Raw genomic sequence first — 16,716 nt, 5'->3', positions numbered from 1 at the left:
TTGTCAAATATTTTCTTCCATTCTGACGGTTGTCTTTTGGTCTTGTTTATGGTTTCCTTTGCTGTGCAAAAGCTTTTAAGTTTCATTAGGTCCAATTTGTTTTTTTAAATTTTATTTCCATTACTCTAGGAGGTGGGTCAAAAAGGATCTTGCTGTGATTTATGTCATAAAGTGTTCTGCCTATGTTTTCCTCTAAGAATTTTATAGTGTCTGCCTTACATTTAGGTCTTTGATCCATTTTAAGTTTATTTTTGTGTATAGAGAAGTGTTCTAACTTCATTCTTTTACATGTAGCCGTCCAGTTTTCCCAGCACCACTTACTGAAGAGTCTATCTTTTCTCCATTGTATATTCTTGCCTCCTTTGTCAAAGATAAGGTGACCATATGTGTGTGGGTTTATCTCTGGGCTTTTTATCCTGTTCCATTGATTTATATTTCTGTTTTTGTGCCAGTACCATACTGTCTTGATTACTGTAGCTTTGTAGTATAGTCTGAAGTCCAGGATCCTGATTCCTCCAGCTCCGTTTTTCTTTCTCAAGATTGCTTTGGCTATTCGGGGTCCTTTGTGTTTCCATACAAATTGTAACTTTTTTTGTTCTAGTTCTGTGAAAAATGCCATTGATAATTTGATAGGGATTGCACTGAATCTGTAGATTGCTTTGGGTAGTACAGTCATTTTCACAATGTTGATTCTTCCAATCCAAGAACATGGCATATCTTTCCATCTGTTTGTATAGTCTTCGATTTCTTTCATCAGTGTCTTATAGTTTTCTGCATACAGGTCTTTTGCCTCCTTAGGTAGGTTTATTCCTAGGTATTTTATTCCTTTTGTTGCAATGGTAAATGGAAGTGTTTCCTTAACTTCTCTTTCTGATTTTTCATTGTTACTGTATAGGAAGGCGAGATATTTCTGTGCATTAATTTTGTATCCTGCTACTTTACCAAATTCATTGATTAGCTCTAGTAGTTTTCTGGTAGCATCTTTACAGTTCTCTGTGTATAGTATCATGTCATCTGCAAACAGTGACAGCTTTACTTCTTTTCCAATTTGGATTCCTTTTATTTCTTTTTCTTCTCTGATTGCTGTGGCTAAAACTTCCAAAACTATGTTGAATAATAGTGGTGAGAGTGGGCAACCTTGTCTTGTTGCTGATCTTGGAGGAAATGCTTTCAGTTTTTCACATTGAGAATGATGTTTGCTGTGGGTGTGTCATATATGGCTTTTATTATGTTGAGGTAGGTTCCCTCTATGCCCACTTTCTGGAGAGTTTTTATCATAAATGGGTGTTGAATTTTGTTAAAATCTTTTTCTGCATATATTGAGATTATCATATGGTTTTTATCCTTCAATTTGTTAATATGGTGTATCACATTTATTGATTTGTGTATATTGAAGAATCCTTGCATTCCTGGGATAAACCACACTTGATCATGGTGTATGATCCTTTTAATGTGCGGTTGGATTCTGTTTGCCAGTATTTTGTTGAGGAATTTTGCATCTATGTTCATCAGTGATATTGGCCTGTAATATTCTTTTTTTGTAGTATCTTTGTCTGGTTTTGGTATCAGGGTGATGGTGGCCTCATAGAATGAGCTCTGGAGTGTTCCTCCCTCTGCTATATTTTGGAAGAGTTTGAGAAGGATAGGTGTTAGCTCTTCTCTAAATTTTTCATAAACTTCGCCTGTGAAGCCATCAGGCCCTGGGCTTTTGTTTGTCGGAAGATTTTTAATCACAGTCTCAATTTCAGTGCTTGTGATTGGTCTGTTCATATATTCTATTTTTTCTGGTTCAGTCTTGGAAGGTTGTACTTTTCTAAGAATTTGTCCATTTCTTCCAGATTGTCCATTTTATTGGCATATAGTTGCTTCTAGTAGTCTCTCATGATCATTTGTATTTCTGCAGTGTCAGTTGTTACTTCTCTTTTTTCAATTCTAATGAGGTTGATTTCAGTCTTCTCCCTTTTTTTGCTGATGAGTCTGGCTAATGGTTTATCAATTATGTTTATCTTCTCAAAAAACCAGCTTTTAGTTTTGTTGATCTTTGCTATCATTTCCTTCATTTCTCTTTCATTTATTTCTGATCTGATCTTTATGATTTCTTTCCTTCTGCTAACTTTGGGGTGTTTTTTTTGTTGTTGTTGTTCTTTCTCTGACTGCTTTAGGTGTAAGGTTAGGTTGTTTATTTGAGATTTTTCTTGTTTCTTGAGGTAGGACTGTATTGCTTTAAACTTCCTTCTTAGAACTGCTTTTGGTGAATCCCATTGGATTGAAGTCATTGTGTTTTCATTGTCATTTATTTCTAGGTAATTTTTGATTTCCTCTTTGATTTCTTCAGTGATCTTTTTGTTGTTTAGTAGTGTATTGTTTAGCCTCCATGTGTTTGTATTTTTTACAGTTTTTTTTCCTGTAATTGATATTTAGTCTTATAGCATTGCTGTCAGAAAAGATGCTTGATACAATTTCAAGTTTCTTAAATTTACTGAGGCTTGATTTGTGACCCAAGATGTGATATATCCTGGAGAATGTTCCATGTGCACTTTCGAAGAAAGTGTATTCTGTTGTTCTTGGATGGAATATCCTATAAATATCAATTAACGCCATCTGGTCTAATGTGTCATTTAAGCTTGTGTTTCCTTATTTATTTTCTGTTTGGATGATCTGTCCATTCGTGTAAGTGGGGTGTTAAGGTCACCTACTATTATTGTTTTAGTGTCAATTTCCCCTTTTATGGCTGTTAGCATTTGCCTATGTATTGAGGTGCTCCTATGTTGGGTGCATAGATATTTACAATTGTTATATCTTCTTCTTGGATTGATCCTTTGATCATTATAGTGTCCTTTCTTGTCTCTTGTAATAGTCTTTATTTTAAAGTCTATTTCGTCTGATATGAGTATTGCTACTCCAGGTTTCTTTTGATTTCCATTTGCATGGAATATTTTTTTCCATCCCCTCACTTTCAGCCTGTATGTGTCCCGAGGTCTGAAGCGGGTCTCTTGTAGACAGCATATATACAGGTCTTGTTTTTGTATCCATTCAGCCCGTCTGTGTCTTTTGTTTGGGGCATTTAATCCATTTACATTTTAGGTAATTATTGATATTTATGTTTTTTTTTTACCATTTTCTTAATTGTTTTGGGTTTGTTTTTGTAAGTCTTTTCCTTCTCTTGTGTGTCCTGCCTAGAAAAGTTCCCTAGGAATTTTTTGTAAAGCTGGTTTGGTGGTGCTGAATTCTCTCTACTTTTGCTTGTCTGTAAAACTTTTGATTTCTCCATTGAATCTGAATAAGATCCTTACTGGGTAGAGTGATCTTGGTTGTAGGTTTTTCCCTTTCATCACTTTAAATATATCTTGCAACTCTCTTCTGGCCTGTAGAGTTTCTGCTGAAAGATCAGCTGTTAACCTTATGGGGATTCCCTTGGATATTATTTATTGTTTTTCCCTTGCTGCTTTTAATATTTTTTCTTTGTGTTTAATTTTTGTTAGTGTGATTAACATGTGTCTTGATGTGTTTCTCCATGGGTTTATCCTGTATGAGACTCTCTGTGCTTCCTGGACTTGATTGACTATTTCCTTTCCCATGCTGGGGAAGTTTTTGACTGTAGTCTCTTCAAATATTTTCTCAGACCTGTTCTTTTTTTCTTCTTCTTCTTCTGGGACGCCTGTAATTCGAATGTTGGTGTGCTTAATATTGTCCCAGAACTCCCTGAGACTGTCCTCTGTTCTTTTCATTCTTTTTTCTTTATTCTGCTCTGTGCAGTTATTTCCACCATTCTATCTTCCAGCTCACTTATCTGTTCTTCTGCCTCAGTTATTCTGCCATTGATTCCTTCTCGAGTGTTTTAAATTTCAGTTATTGTGTTGCTCATTACTGTTTGTTTGCTCTTTAGTTCTTCTAGGTCCTTGTTAAATGTTTCTTGTATTTTCTTCATTCTAGTTCCAAGATTTTGGATCACCTTTACTATCATCACTCTGAATTCTTTTTCAGGTAGTTTGCCTATTTCCTCTTCATTTATTTGGTCTTGTGGGTTCTTATCTTGCTCCTTTGCCTGCAAGATATTTTTCTGTCTTCTCATTTTGTCTAATTTACAGTATTTGAGGTCTCCTTTCCACAGGGTCGTATTTCCTCTTGCTTCTGATCTCTGCCCCCAGTGGTGAGGTTGGTCCAGTGGCTTGTGTAGGGTTCCTGGTGGGAGGGACTGGTGCCTGCATTCTGGTGGGTGGAGCTGAGTCTTTTCCCTCTGATGAGCAGGGCCGTGTCAGGTGGTGTGTTTTGGGGTGTCTGTGAGCATAGTATGACTTTAGGTATTCTGTGTGCCGATGGCTGAGTTTGTGTTCCTGTCTTCTTTGTTGTTTGGTGTGAGGCATCCAGCACTGGGAGCTGCTGGCAGTTGGGTGGAGCCGGGTCTTTGATTCAGATAGAGGGCTCTGTGAGAGCTCTCAGCGATTAAGCTTCCCTGAGGCCAGGAATTCTCTAGTGGTCCAGGCTTCTGGACTCAGTGCTCTCACCCCAGAGCCTCAGGCCCGACTTCTGGTCGAGGGACCAAGACCCCACAAGTCACTCATCCCAGCAATAAAGGGGATTAAAAAAAAAAAAAGACTAACAAAACCCCAACAAATGGTAAAAAGTACAATCAAACAAAGAAAAACATTAGCAAGGAAACACACACATACATAAAAGAAACAAAAACAGAGCAAAATAAAACAAAAAGCAAGAGAACAACCAGACAAATAGAAGAACTCAAAAACAAAATCAATTAGGATTAAAACTAACAAAAACACATAACCTAAAAGCAAAACCAAAGCAGTGTGCCAACTGAAGAATACAGCAAGGAAACAGAATAAACTGATAAAAGTGATTTAAAAATAATAATAAAAATAAAAAGGGGAAAAACAGAACAACAGGAAAGCAAAGTAGAAATATGGAAATATATATATAAAATATATTAAAGAAAAAGAAGAACAAAAAATAAGGGGAAAGAACACAGAACAACAGAAAAGCAAAGTTAAAAAGAAATATATATAAAAAAATAAGTCATAAAAATGGCAATCCCAAAAGACTAAAATAAAATAAAATAAAACAACAAACAAAAAAAAAAGAAAGGAAGAAGGGAAGAAAAAGAAACCAAAAAAAGCAAGCCAGAACCAATAACAGAAAGAATCAAAACATAATAAAATTAATAGTAAAAATTATGTTTTCCTGGAGTCTCCTCTTTAAGTGTTCTTGCATACACTGTGAGCCACAGCTCACCTCCACCTCCCCAGGAGGCTCTCCTCTGCCTCTGGGTTGGTCTCTGGACCTGCTGTGGGCCCTGTGCGGACCACTCAGACTCTGATCTGGCCTAATTCCTGCGTTTGTTTGCCCCCATAGTCCATAGTTGCCAGAGCTAGACCATTTTCATTTGTGGGAAGGCTCACTGTCTACTCAGATATTCCATAGACACATGGTCTACCTAGTTGATCTCAGGGATTTAATCTGCAGCTTGTACAGCTGATGGAAAGATTTTCAGTCGTCTTCCTTAGTCACCCTGTCCCTGGGGTTCAGCTTTGGTTTTATCCCCACTTCTGTGTGTGGTTCACCCACAGGAGTCTGGTTCTGAGGCTGCCTTGGAGCTCTTGGGTCTGCCCCTGTGAGGACCAGGCACAGAGGTGGTATGACTGCTTGAATTGCGGGACCCCCGGCAGTGCCAAATGTGCAGGGAAGCCGGAGGCCATGGGTGTAAGAGATATGGCCCTAGTGAGGGCCTTTTCTGGTGCCCGGAGTAAAGCACATGAGGGTCAGCCCTGGCTGGGCTTTTTCTGGCACCCATCAGCCAGCGCACAAGAGCCAGCCCTGAGTGGGCTTCTTTTACTGTCATCAGCAGGTGCTGGCATGTGGGGAGAGAGAGGTTACAATAGTGGCTCCTCCCCCTGTGTGTGACTCAGCAATAGCGCCCTGCTTCCATGGCAGTCCAGGCTTCCTCCATAGGCATCCCTGCTGTGGATTTCCTCCCTCCCGTCCCCTCAGTCCATCTCCCCACAGTCAACAGAAGTTCTTGCTCTGGGCCTGTTCTCCAGTGCCCACACATCAGCTCCCAGCCCCCTTGCACACCAGCGAACACACATCCCAATCTGGGGCACATAGGACCACAGTATGGACCATCTGTGTATTTCTCACTCTGTCCCATCTGCCACAGATTGGATGCTTCACCCTCTTCCAACAGCCTCAAATGCTTCTCTTCTGTCCCAATTGATTTCCGCATCAGAGAGGGGTTTCCCTGAATTCGGGTATCTCTCCTCTGCTTCAGCTCCCCCACCCAGGGGTGCAGGTCCCATCCCACTTCCTCTCCTTCTCTTTTTCTCTTCTTTTTTCCATCCTACCCAGTTATGTAGGGATCTTTATAGTCCTTTCCAGTGTCCAGGGTCTTCTGCTAGTTTTCAGCTGGTGTTCTGTGAGAATTGTTCCATCTACAGATGTATTCCTGATGCATCCACGGAGAGAGATGAACTCCACATCCACCTGCTCCTCCGCCATCTTGATTCTCTCGAGAAGGTACTTTACTTATTTTCAGTTTTTATATTTCATTGAGTAGTAAAATTACAACCTTAGTAATGAATTTAAATTTCTGGCACACCCAATAACTCCCTTGGAAATAGTTGAAATGGGCTTCAATGCATTCATGGGTACAGATTGTGTAAAAAGAAACGATGCACAGAGGATAGGGGAGAAATAAAAGCTTGTTTCAGCAAAGCAAGATAAATTGCCGAGAAATAGTTAAGAATCATTATACTGGTAGCTAGAACCCTTATTTAGAATTCTAATACAAAACCAAAATATCTACTTTTCTTCTTTAACTAAAACCTGAATGCTTCAATCTTTTGTTCCAACAAACTTCCACCCAACAATTCAATGTTTTATGTGGAAAAAATTTCCAATCCACTGTGTTGTTGTTTTTGTTTGTTTGTTTTACCATTTTATTACCCAACTTCCAGTTTGCACAAAACATCTAGAAAATCCAAAATCATTTAAGAAATATAATCTCAAAGGTAAACATTACCCAAAACAACAGGCTGCAATTTCTCCCAGATGTACAAATTTTATTTGTGATCTATCCTTCAGCTTGATAGGTCTTTATGAAGGGATTTTTTTCCTCCTTAAAAATTTCTGAAACAAGATTATTCTAATCAATATCTATCTGTCAAGACCCTGTCATCCACATGGCTCAGAATAAAAGGGAGAAAGAAAGAAAGAAAGAAAAATAAATAAATGAAGTAAAATAAAGTTATTTTAAAAATTATTAAAAATTAAAAAAAATTTAAAAAGTAATAAAAAAAAGAAAGGAAGAAAGAAGAGAGCAACCAAACAAAACAACGAATCCACCAATGATAACAAGTGCTAAAAACTATACTAAAAAAAAAACACACAACAACAACGGACAGACAGAACCCTAGGACAAATGGTAAAAGCAAAGCTATACAGACAAAATCACACACAGAAGCATACACATACACACTCACAAAAAGGGAAAAAGGAAAGAAAAAATATATCGTTGCTCCCAAAGTCCACCGCCTCAATTTGGGATGATTCGTTGTCTATTCAGGTATTCCACAGATGCAGGTACATCAAGTTGATTGTGGAGGTTTAATCCACTGCTCCTGAGGCTGCTGGGAGAGATTTCCATTTCTCTTCTTTGTTTGCACAGCTCCCGGGGTTCAGCTTTGGATTTGGCCCTACCTCTGCGTGTGGGTCACCTGAGGGCGTCTGTTCCCGCCCAGACAGGACGGGGTTAAAAGAGCAGCTGCTTCGGGGGCTCTGGCTCACTCAGGCCGCGGGGAGGGAGGGGTACGGAGGAGGCGGGGCGAGCCTGCGGCGGCAGAGGCGTCGTGACGTTGCAGCAGCCCGAGGCGAGCCGTGCGTTCTCCCGGGGAAGTTGTCCCTGGATCACGGGACCCTGGCAGTGGCGAGCTGCACCGGCTCCCGGGAGGGGCGGTGTGGAGAGTGACCTGTGCTCGCTCACAGGCTTCTTGGTGGCGGCAGCAGCAGCCTTAGCGTCTCCTGCCAGTCTCTGGGGTCCCTGCTGATAGCCACGGCTCGCGCCCTTCTCTGGAGCTCGTTTAGGCGGTGCTCTGCATTCCCTCTCCTCGCGCACCCGGAAACAATGGTCTCTTGCCTCTCAGGTAGGTCCAGACTTTTTCCTGGACTCCCTCCCGGCTAGCCATGGCGCACTAGCCCCTTCAGGCTGTGTTCACGCCGCCAACGCCAGTCCTCTCCCTGGGATCCGACCGAAGCCCAAGCCTCAGCTCCCAGCTCCGCCTGCCCCGGCGGGTGAGCAGACAAGCCTCTCGGGCTGGTGAGTGCTGCTCGGCGCAGAGCCTCTGTGCAGGAATCTCTCCGCTTTGCCCTCCGCACCCCTGTGGCTGCGCTCTCCTCCGTGGCTATGAAGCTTCCCCCTTCCGCCACCCACAGTCTCTGCCCGTGAAGGGGCTCCTAGTGTGTGGACACCTTTCCTCCTTCACGGCTCCCTCCCACGGGTGCAGGTCCCGTCCCTATTCTTTTGTCTCTGTTGTTTCTTTTTTCTTTTGCCCTACCCAGGTACGTGGGGAGTTTCTTGCCTTTTGGGAAGTCTGAGGTCTGCCAGTGTTCAGTAAGTGTTCTGTAGGAGCTGTTCCACGTGTAGATGTATTTCTGATGTATTTGTGGGGAGGAAGGTGATCTCCACGTCTTACTCTTCCGCCATCTTGAAGCTCCTCAATCTGTACTCTATATAATATTTATCACCATCTAATATAATATATATTTTACTAATTGATTTTGATTATTGGTTATCTCTTCTAGCTAGGATACAAATTCCACAAGGACAGAGGTTACAGTTTGTTGCTGTTGCTTATTGCTGTATTCCAAATGCTTAGAACAAAGTTATGATAATAACTAATGGTTTTATAGCATTTACTATGTGCTTTGTAACTAGGATGACTATGTAATTTATATTCCAAACTAGGACTCTTTTTAGGCTGAAAGGAAGGCCCTTTTAATAATTATGAAAGGACAATAGGAATAATCAAGTGTCGTAGGCAAACTCTGTGTGTAACTGTTCTACACAAACTGTATTTGTGCTTTACAATTATTTCCTCATTTAATTTTCATTACAACACTTGAGATTGTTACTGTTGTTATACCCATCTTACAGATGAGATAGATACCATTGTTATCTCTATTTTACAAATGAGGAAACCATAACATAGAAAGATTAAATAATTTAATTAAGGCCACACAACAAGTGTATTGAAAAGTCAGGATTTGAACCCAGGTAGTCTGGCCTCAGTGGTCATGATCACTCTGGTATATTAACTTGAAAAATATTTGTGGCTTAAAGAATGAACTGTCGGGCTTCCCTGGTGGCTCAGTGGTTAAGAATCACCTGTCAATGCAGGGGACACGGGTTCGAGCCCTGGTCCAGGAAGATCCCACATGCTGCAGAGCAACTAAGCCCGTGAGCCAAAACTACTGAGCCTGCGCTCTAGAGCCCGTGAGCCACAAATACTGAGCCCACATGCCACAACTACTGAAGCCCACGCTCCTAGAGCCTGTGCTCCACAAAAAGAGAAGCCACTGCAACGAGAAGCCTGCGCACCGCAATGAAGAGTAGCCCCCATTCGCCACGACTAGAGAAAGCCCACACACAGCAACGAAGACCCAATGCAGCCAAAAATAAGTAAATAAATAAATTTATTAAAAAAAAAAAAGAATGAACTGTCCACACTCTCTCTGATATCTTCTGTAGTTTCAAGTACTCTCCATCAGGACACTCTAAAGAGAGATTATTCAGTTTTTTTTTTTCCATAAAGAATGGAATAACAATGATTCATGGGTAGTTCTGTACAAATGAGAGAAAAACCTGGGAGCATAGTGTGTGATGGTATACCCGTAATAGACTCATTAATTTATTCTAATGCAAGAACTATTTTCTGGCTATGGATAAATATAAAAAACAGATATAAATTGAAAACAATTTTATATTTCCTATAGAAAATGTTTAGTTAACTTTTTGGATAACATTTTAATGTCACTGACTAGACTTATTTTAACAGAATATGAAGTCTATTATGTGTGATACATTTCTAAGGACGTGTACAGTGATTATCTCTGGCATAGAACTGATGGGGAGAGAAACGGGGGTGAGATAGAAATGGGGGGGGTGGAATCTATTCTCATTTTTCCAGCTTTTGAGCCTAACATAGTCATTTTCTCAAGGTTATTATTAATGACTTTCTGGAGAAAATTTCCTTCAAAACTGTTTAATTTTGTTTATCAGCCTGACTATATTCAGATCTCTCCAGGATAAAAATATTAGTATCTACATTCACAGAATTTTTTTTTTTTGCTGCCCTATATGCAAAATTACATTTATCCAGGATCTTCAGAAAACATGTATCTGGCTCAGGAGAAAGGGTAGGACGACTGATGTTTTTAAATACCCTTTCTCATGGGGAGACCACAATTTTAATTTTCTAACATTTTTATTTGAATTATATTCACATTTTTTTTCTAGAGCTCTGAAAGAACATAGAAATACATAATGGGCAACAGTTTTAGTTTGTTGTCCTCACCTAAGGGATCTTAGCAGAGAAGTACAATGAAAAAAAGAAAAAAAGATGGAGTTTCACTATAGTTCCACTAAAAAGAAAAAATATGGTGAATTTTGGAAATTCTGTGAAGTTTGGACTCAGACCCTGAATTTAGGCTATGTAATCTAACTTGTTTTTCTCATTAAGACTCTTTCCTCACCTATAAAAATTATGATAAAAAGCCTATCAAGACCTTAGCAGAGCAGTCAAGGTTAATATCACCAAGTAATATATACCTACATCAAGTACTCCTTGATATGGTGCACTGAGAAGTGCACATCAGCTTTGGCATCCTTCCCAATAGAACATCGTCCTGATCTCATAATGAGAAATCATCAGAGAAGCCCACACTGAGGCACAGTCTACAAAATAACTGACAAGCACACTTCAAAAGTGTCAAGTCATAAAGACAAGGAAGAACTGAGGAATTGTTATAGGTTGGAAGAAACTAAGGAGATAGGACAAAACTACAACCAATGTGCAATCTCAGCTTGGATCCTGAAGCAGAAAAACGATGGAAAATCTGGTGAAATTGGAATAAGTGCTGTATTCATTTAATAGTATTGTACTAACACTATTAAGTACCATGTTATATACCATAATTTCTTTTGATGAATATTTTATGGTTATGTAAGATATTAACATTAGGAGAAGCTGGGTCAAGGGTATATGAGAACTCTACTATTTTCACAATTTTTTTTTATAAGTCTAAAGTTATCTTTTAAAAAAGCCTATTAAAAACACACACACAAAAGAATATGTATATGTATAACTGAATCACTTTGCTGTACAGCAGAAACTAACACAACATTGTAAATCAACTATACTTCAATAAAATTAGATTAGATGGCTAAACAGGGACTTAGGAAAGTAAGATTTTGTAAATAGTGTTAAAAGAGTTTAAGCTTTTTCTTAGAAAAATGAGGAATCAAAGTATGGAAGTGGAAAAACAAAGTTTGCCACAGAAAGCCTGTGGCCACAGTGTGGAGAATGGGAGGGAGTTGATATTAGGCAACTAATATTGTGAAATATAATAATATAATATAATATTAGGCAACACCTGAGTGAGATATGATCATGTAATAGGAGTGAGAGTGATGATGGAGAAAATTGGACAGATATTAGACCTGAGGAGAATTTACCTACACATGGCAAGTTCATAACATGATAGTTATTTAATTTCTATGGAGAAGATATGATTTAGGTATTTCCAAAACAGGCAATGAAGATCATTTAGTTTGTGTCTTGTATTGTTATGTCACAAATTATAGACATTGATGCTGAAATCCGGCTTCTGTGCACTGACACCGAATTGAATTTTGGGAAAGAGTTTTGGGTGAAGTAGAAAGGAATAGCTTTATTGCCGTGCCAGGCAAAGGGGGCCACAGTGGGCTAATGCACCTCAGGGTGTCCCACCCTGGAGGGGGTAGTGAGGAGTTTTATAGTAATGGTTCAAGGAGCAGGGCCTGATCAACTCATGGACAGTCTTCTGATTGGTTGATGGTGAGGTAATTGGGAATCAGTGTCACCAACCTTCTGGTTCCAACTGGTCTGGGGTCTATGTGCTTGTGGGCAGAATACAGTTAACTTCTTCCACCCGGTAGGGGTTTCGGTATCTGCAAAACAGCTCAAAGGACATGGCTCAGAATGTTATCTATAGTACTTAAGGTAGAATTAAAGGTCCTTGACTCCGTTGAATGGCTAAAGTATTACTATTTTTGGCTTGTTTGACTGATTTCCTTTCTTCCTGCATTTTCTCACTTCTCTGATTAAATTTATTCCTTGACTAAAGTTTTGCTACAAAGAAAACACAGGCAGAGGACATGGGCGGGGGATCTATTCTGGGAAGGCCTCATAGGGTCCTGCTCGGTTACAACATCTGGGATCATTTAAAGCGTAATCCATAGCTAGCATGAGAGGAGGAGTTTAAGAGGAGGGGCACACCAATCACCAGAAGTTAATCCGCCAATTCACTTTGTTGACTCTGGGTAGAGTTCAAAACAACCCCATATGTTAAAAGGGATTCTCAGGCTGCCATTCAAGTGCTACTTGTCAATGCCTGACTCTATAAATACATATATCCATACAATATCTTCTAATCTCATGTTCTAAGTTGCTGTTTGTTTTGTGATGAGCCACCTTTGTTCATAAGGAACCACTTCTGTTGCCCATTGAAGATCGATATGATATTTCCCTGGCCCCCAAATGTATTCATACCCCACTAATAGCAGCTGTGACTGTATTTCAAGTCTTTCACCAATGTAGAATCTTCAATCATTCTATAAAGAATTTGCTTCTCAAATTGTAATCATTTCTACATATATTAGTTCAACTTGCTGAAACTAAGATGATAATAATGAAAAAAAGTGCCAAGGGAAATAGATATAGTTCAAGTACAGAAACATACATGCTACTTTTGTTTTTTTATTTCCCTATTCTCAGTGCATATCTGAAACTCAATCATTTCCTTTGAAGCTCTAAGAACATACTATTTCCAATTTTTCTAATTCATTTATCTTCTCTACTTATACAAAGTATCTGGAATTAACCTTCTTTGAAACATCTGCATTGAGGTTCACTTAAGTTAAGTATTAAGGAAACTTTAGAAGATATTATTTTAAGAACGATGTAAGTGGTAGCAGCTACTATACTAATACGCTAAAGAAGCTATAATGTTTGATTATCTGTAATTTTCCACTGTGCCCCTCCCTCTATAATTCTCATTATGTAAATTCTCTCAATGTTAATCTTAAATTACCAATCAATTAAATGGAAAAGAATAGACCTTAAAATTTCATTATGCTGGGATGACAAAACTGGTAGGGTGAAACGCCCTCAGATTCCTTAGAAATATTTTGAAAGCTATTTCAATTTTTTCTTTAGGAAATAAAGTGATTACCCATATGAGAAGAAAACAGGCTTATCATATTCCAAGTTTTATCTTTCTAAGGTGTAAATTATCTATGTTCCCATATTCTGGGAACATGAAATAAGGATAAAAAATGTATTGCTTCAATTTAAGACCACTCTAGGCCTCTTTGGCATGCATTCCATATTTCATAAGCAGTGATGATCATCAGGGCTAGGGTCAGGATTTGATAGAGACTCTGTATTTCTTAGACAGAGTTACATATGCATTAATGGTGTATAGGAAGAGCATAATACAGAAAGTCATAACCACTGAGACTGTAGCCAGAAGTATGATGGACATTATCTTTTCCTGTGTCCCCATCACCATGCATGTATAAGGTCCATGTCACATGTGGGTACTGCACCAAATGGAACTTTTAATCAGTGGTAGGTGATAGTGAATAAGAATGACCAAGAATATCACCTGTACAGAAAACTGTACAAAAAAGTAGACAAAGGTACATTGCTAGCAGGGGCTTTTCCCTAGATAAGTAAAAAATTTCGTCTTCTTTTATATTAACATGGTCAGCTTTGTCGTCAGTGCTGCTGGAGCTCTCTTTTAAAGACTGCTTCTTAAGCACCTTGGTTTCCTTATGCACAGTCTGTGAAACAAAAAACTCCATCCCAAAAGAGATGGAGGAAAAGGCAAAGCCAACCAAATACCAAACTCCTAGGACAGGTCTAGTGAAATGATTCTCATAACACTCTGCTACACAGGTTTTAGAGATATTCCCGTGGCACTGGAAGTCTTTGACCAGATCAAGCCAGGTTATTTGCACTACACACACACAACTGACATATAAACAAAGGTAACACACCACAGTGGTGGCCCTATGTAGAAGTTTGTGGGATCTTTGTTCATCTCCAGTATGGTAGGTGTCATAGCATCAAATACACCATTGTCAGCCATCTTGGAATCTAGGAAGACAAAAGCAAAGTGGCATCAGGAGGAAAGAATGAACTGTATTTTATCCCATTTATATAGTCTCTGCTGTTCTCTTAATAGGTGTTTGCTGTGAGGATACTCAGTGGTCTTGATGAGAGTAGAGTGCCAAAGAAAGTTTAGGTGAGTGTCCAAAAGCAATACACCCATTTAATAATATTTGTTATTCTTTCATTTACTAACCCCTTCTTCTAATTTTTCCCTATCAGTCTCTCCTCCTCACCCCATTTCACTCTCCAACCTCTTCCTACAGTTTATTTATCAACCCTTCTGCAAAGCTATCTATCCCATTTGCTCACATCACAAACTCTCAGTGTCATTTACTTCTTTTTATAATCTATATAGGAACCTGTGTCCGTCAACCCGCTCCAGCCAACAGTACAGTTCCAACTGTCATAATACTCCCATGGAAATCTGGATATAAGTGCTTAAAGGTAAGTCTTCATCACTTCTCTCTGAGATGTATCTATCTGAGATGAGTTAACTGAACTGACCCGTGTCATTTTAGGCCCTTCCTGAAGCCAACTTTTCTAAAGCCCATCACCCATTTCAAAATCTGTTACTGATTAATCAGTCAAGATGGATGGATCAATACATAATTGTCTCCTACTGGGAGACCAGCTGAAATTTCTTATTTCCATCACATTCTATTGTTAATTTGAAATTTTCATTGACTCACAGATATTTTGAGCATCAATACGGTTTTGAGTACAGAAAAATGAATGAGGCAGTTCTTGCTTTTAATTACAGATCTGATGGTGTGAAGTACTTTTTTTCCCCAATAAATTTATTGTGACCTCTGTGGTTTCTGTAATTCACTTTCCTTCCTATGAATTACAAAGACATTGTTGGAACAATTTATTATTACGATACTCTGATGGTCAACAGTTGTTCAAGCCTTACCTACCAAGACGCCTGAGACTTTTGGGTGCCTGCATCACAGTTCAACTTCTTCCTTTATTCCATCCTGTTCTCCCACACCCCTGACCCTCTGCTTCCTTTCAAAGGTATTAATTCCTAATAAATATTTTGCACCTCAACTCTGTCTCAATATCTGCTTCTGGAAAAGCCTACCAGCAACACTCTTCTTCAGATCTTTGGAAGCCTGAGAGACAAGCCATATGAAGAGAAGGGCTCTCCCTTTACCCCTGGGGTCACAGTTACTGGAAAACCAAGCCTCTAGAATACATTATACTTAATCTTTGCCTTGGAACTCTCTGAAAATAAACTCTCATTTGACACAGAGAAGTGACAGACTTGCATCTACTTTCTCTATGAAGATTCCTGCAGGGCCTGAAGCCTTACTTGTTCTGCCAAGGACCTGCTGGACTGGTGACTTTAGCTGCTGCTCAACCTAGGAGAGGAGAATGCACTGAAATTAAAATTGGAGAGGAGAAAGGATGCTTTCAGACTGAAATAGTCCCAGCCTCCCCTCCTAAATGTTTAGGCTACTTAAAATTATTTCTCTAGTTTCATGAGCAGATTTTTTTTAAGACACTGAACTTTGTTTTGAAGTGTAAATGCATACAAAAAAGTATACACAGTACACAGTCACATTGTTCAGTTCCATAAATTTCATAGGATGAACACACTCAACTAATTGTCATTCAGATCAAGAAAAGAATATTACCAACATCCCAAAAGCCCCATTTGTACATGCATTCAGTTACCATTCTTTATCATGTAAACAATATCTGGACATCTAACAATATAGTTTGCTTGCTTTGGAAATGTATATAAATAAATCATAAAGTGTATAATCTTTTGTGTTTGGATTTTTTGTCTTATATATTGTTTGTGATGTACATCCATAATATTGTTTAACGTAGTGTGGTTCTTCCATTCTCTTTGCTGTATAGTGTTCCATTGGGTGAATATACCACCCAAATTAAATTTATCCATTTACTGTTGGTGACTTTCAGTTTGGGACTATTATGAACGGTGCCATCATAAGTACTTTGTACATGTCTTTTGGTATATTAATTACACTCCACCAAGCATGAAAGACCTCTTTGCTCCACATCCTTACCAACAGTTGCCATTGTCAGGTGTTTTTTGTTTTAGCTATTCTGGTAGGTATGTTGTTGTATTATGGAGTTAATTTTCATTTCCTTGATGACAAATGAAGGTGAGCGATTTTCAAATGTTCATTGGTCATTTGAAAATTGTCCTTTGTGAAGTGCTTGTTCAAGTCCTTTGCCCTTTTTTTTCCTAAGTTTTTTTATCTTTTTCTTATTGAATTGCAGGAGTCCTTTATGTATC

At 39.0% G+C, this 16,716-nt stretch overlaps 1 long non-coding RNA gene across 1 annotated transcript; it reads left to right on the top strand.

Annotated features, from left to right (window-relative positions):
* The first annotated feature begins 14,517 nt into the window (after positions 1-14,517).
* On the top strand, positions 14,518-16,184 carry LOC118902395. Its single transcript, XR_005021559.1, has 3 exons — positions 14,518-14,577; positions 14,800-14,888; positions 15,524-16,184. It is a non-coding gene; the product is annotated as an uncharacterized LOC118902395 (long non-coding RNA).
* The last annotated feature ends 532 nt before the right edge of the window (positions 16,185-16,716 follow it).

This window comes from Balaenoptera musculus, chromosome 10, assembly GCF_009873245.2.
Source record: "Balaenoptera musculus isolate JJ_BM4_2016_0621 chromosome 10, mBalMus1.pri.v3, whole genome shotgun sequence".
NCBI lineage: Eukaryota > Metazoa > Chordata > Mammalia > Artiodactyla > Balaenopteridae > Balaenoptera > Balaenoptera musculus.
The sequence above is the reverse complement of the archived record's forward strand: the minus strand, read 5'-3'. Positions and strand labels throughout refer to the sequence as shown.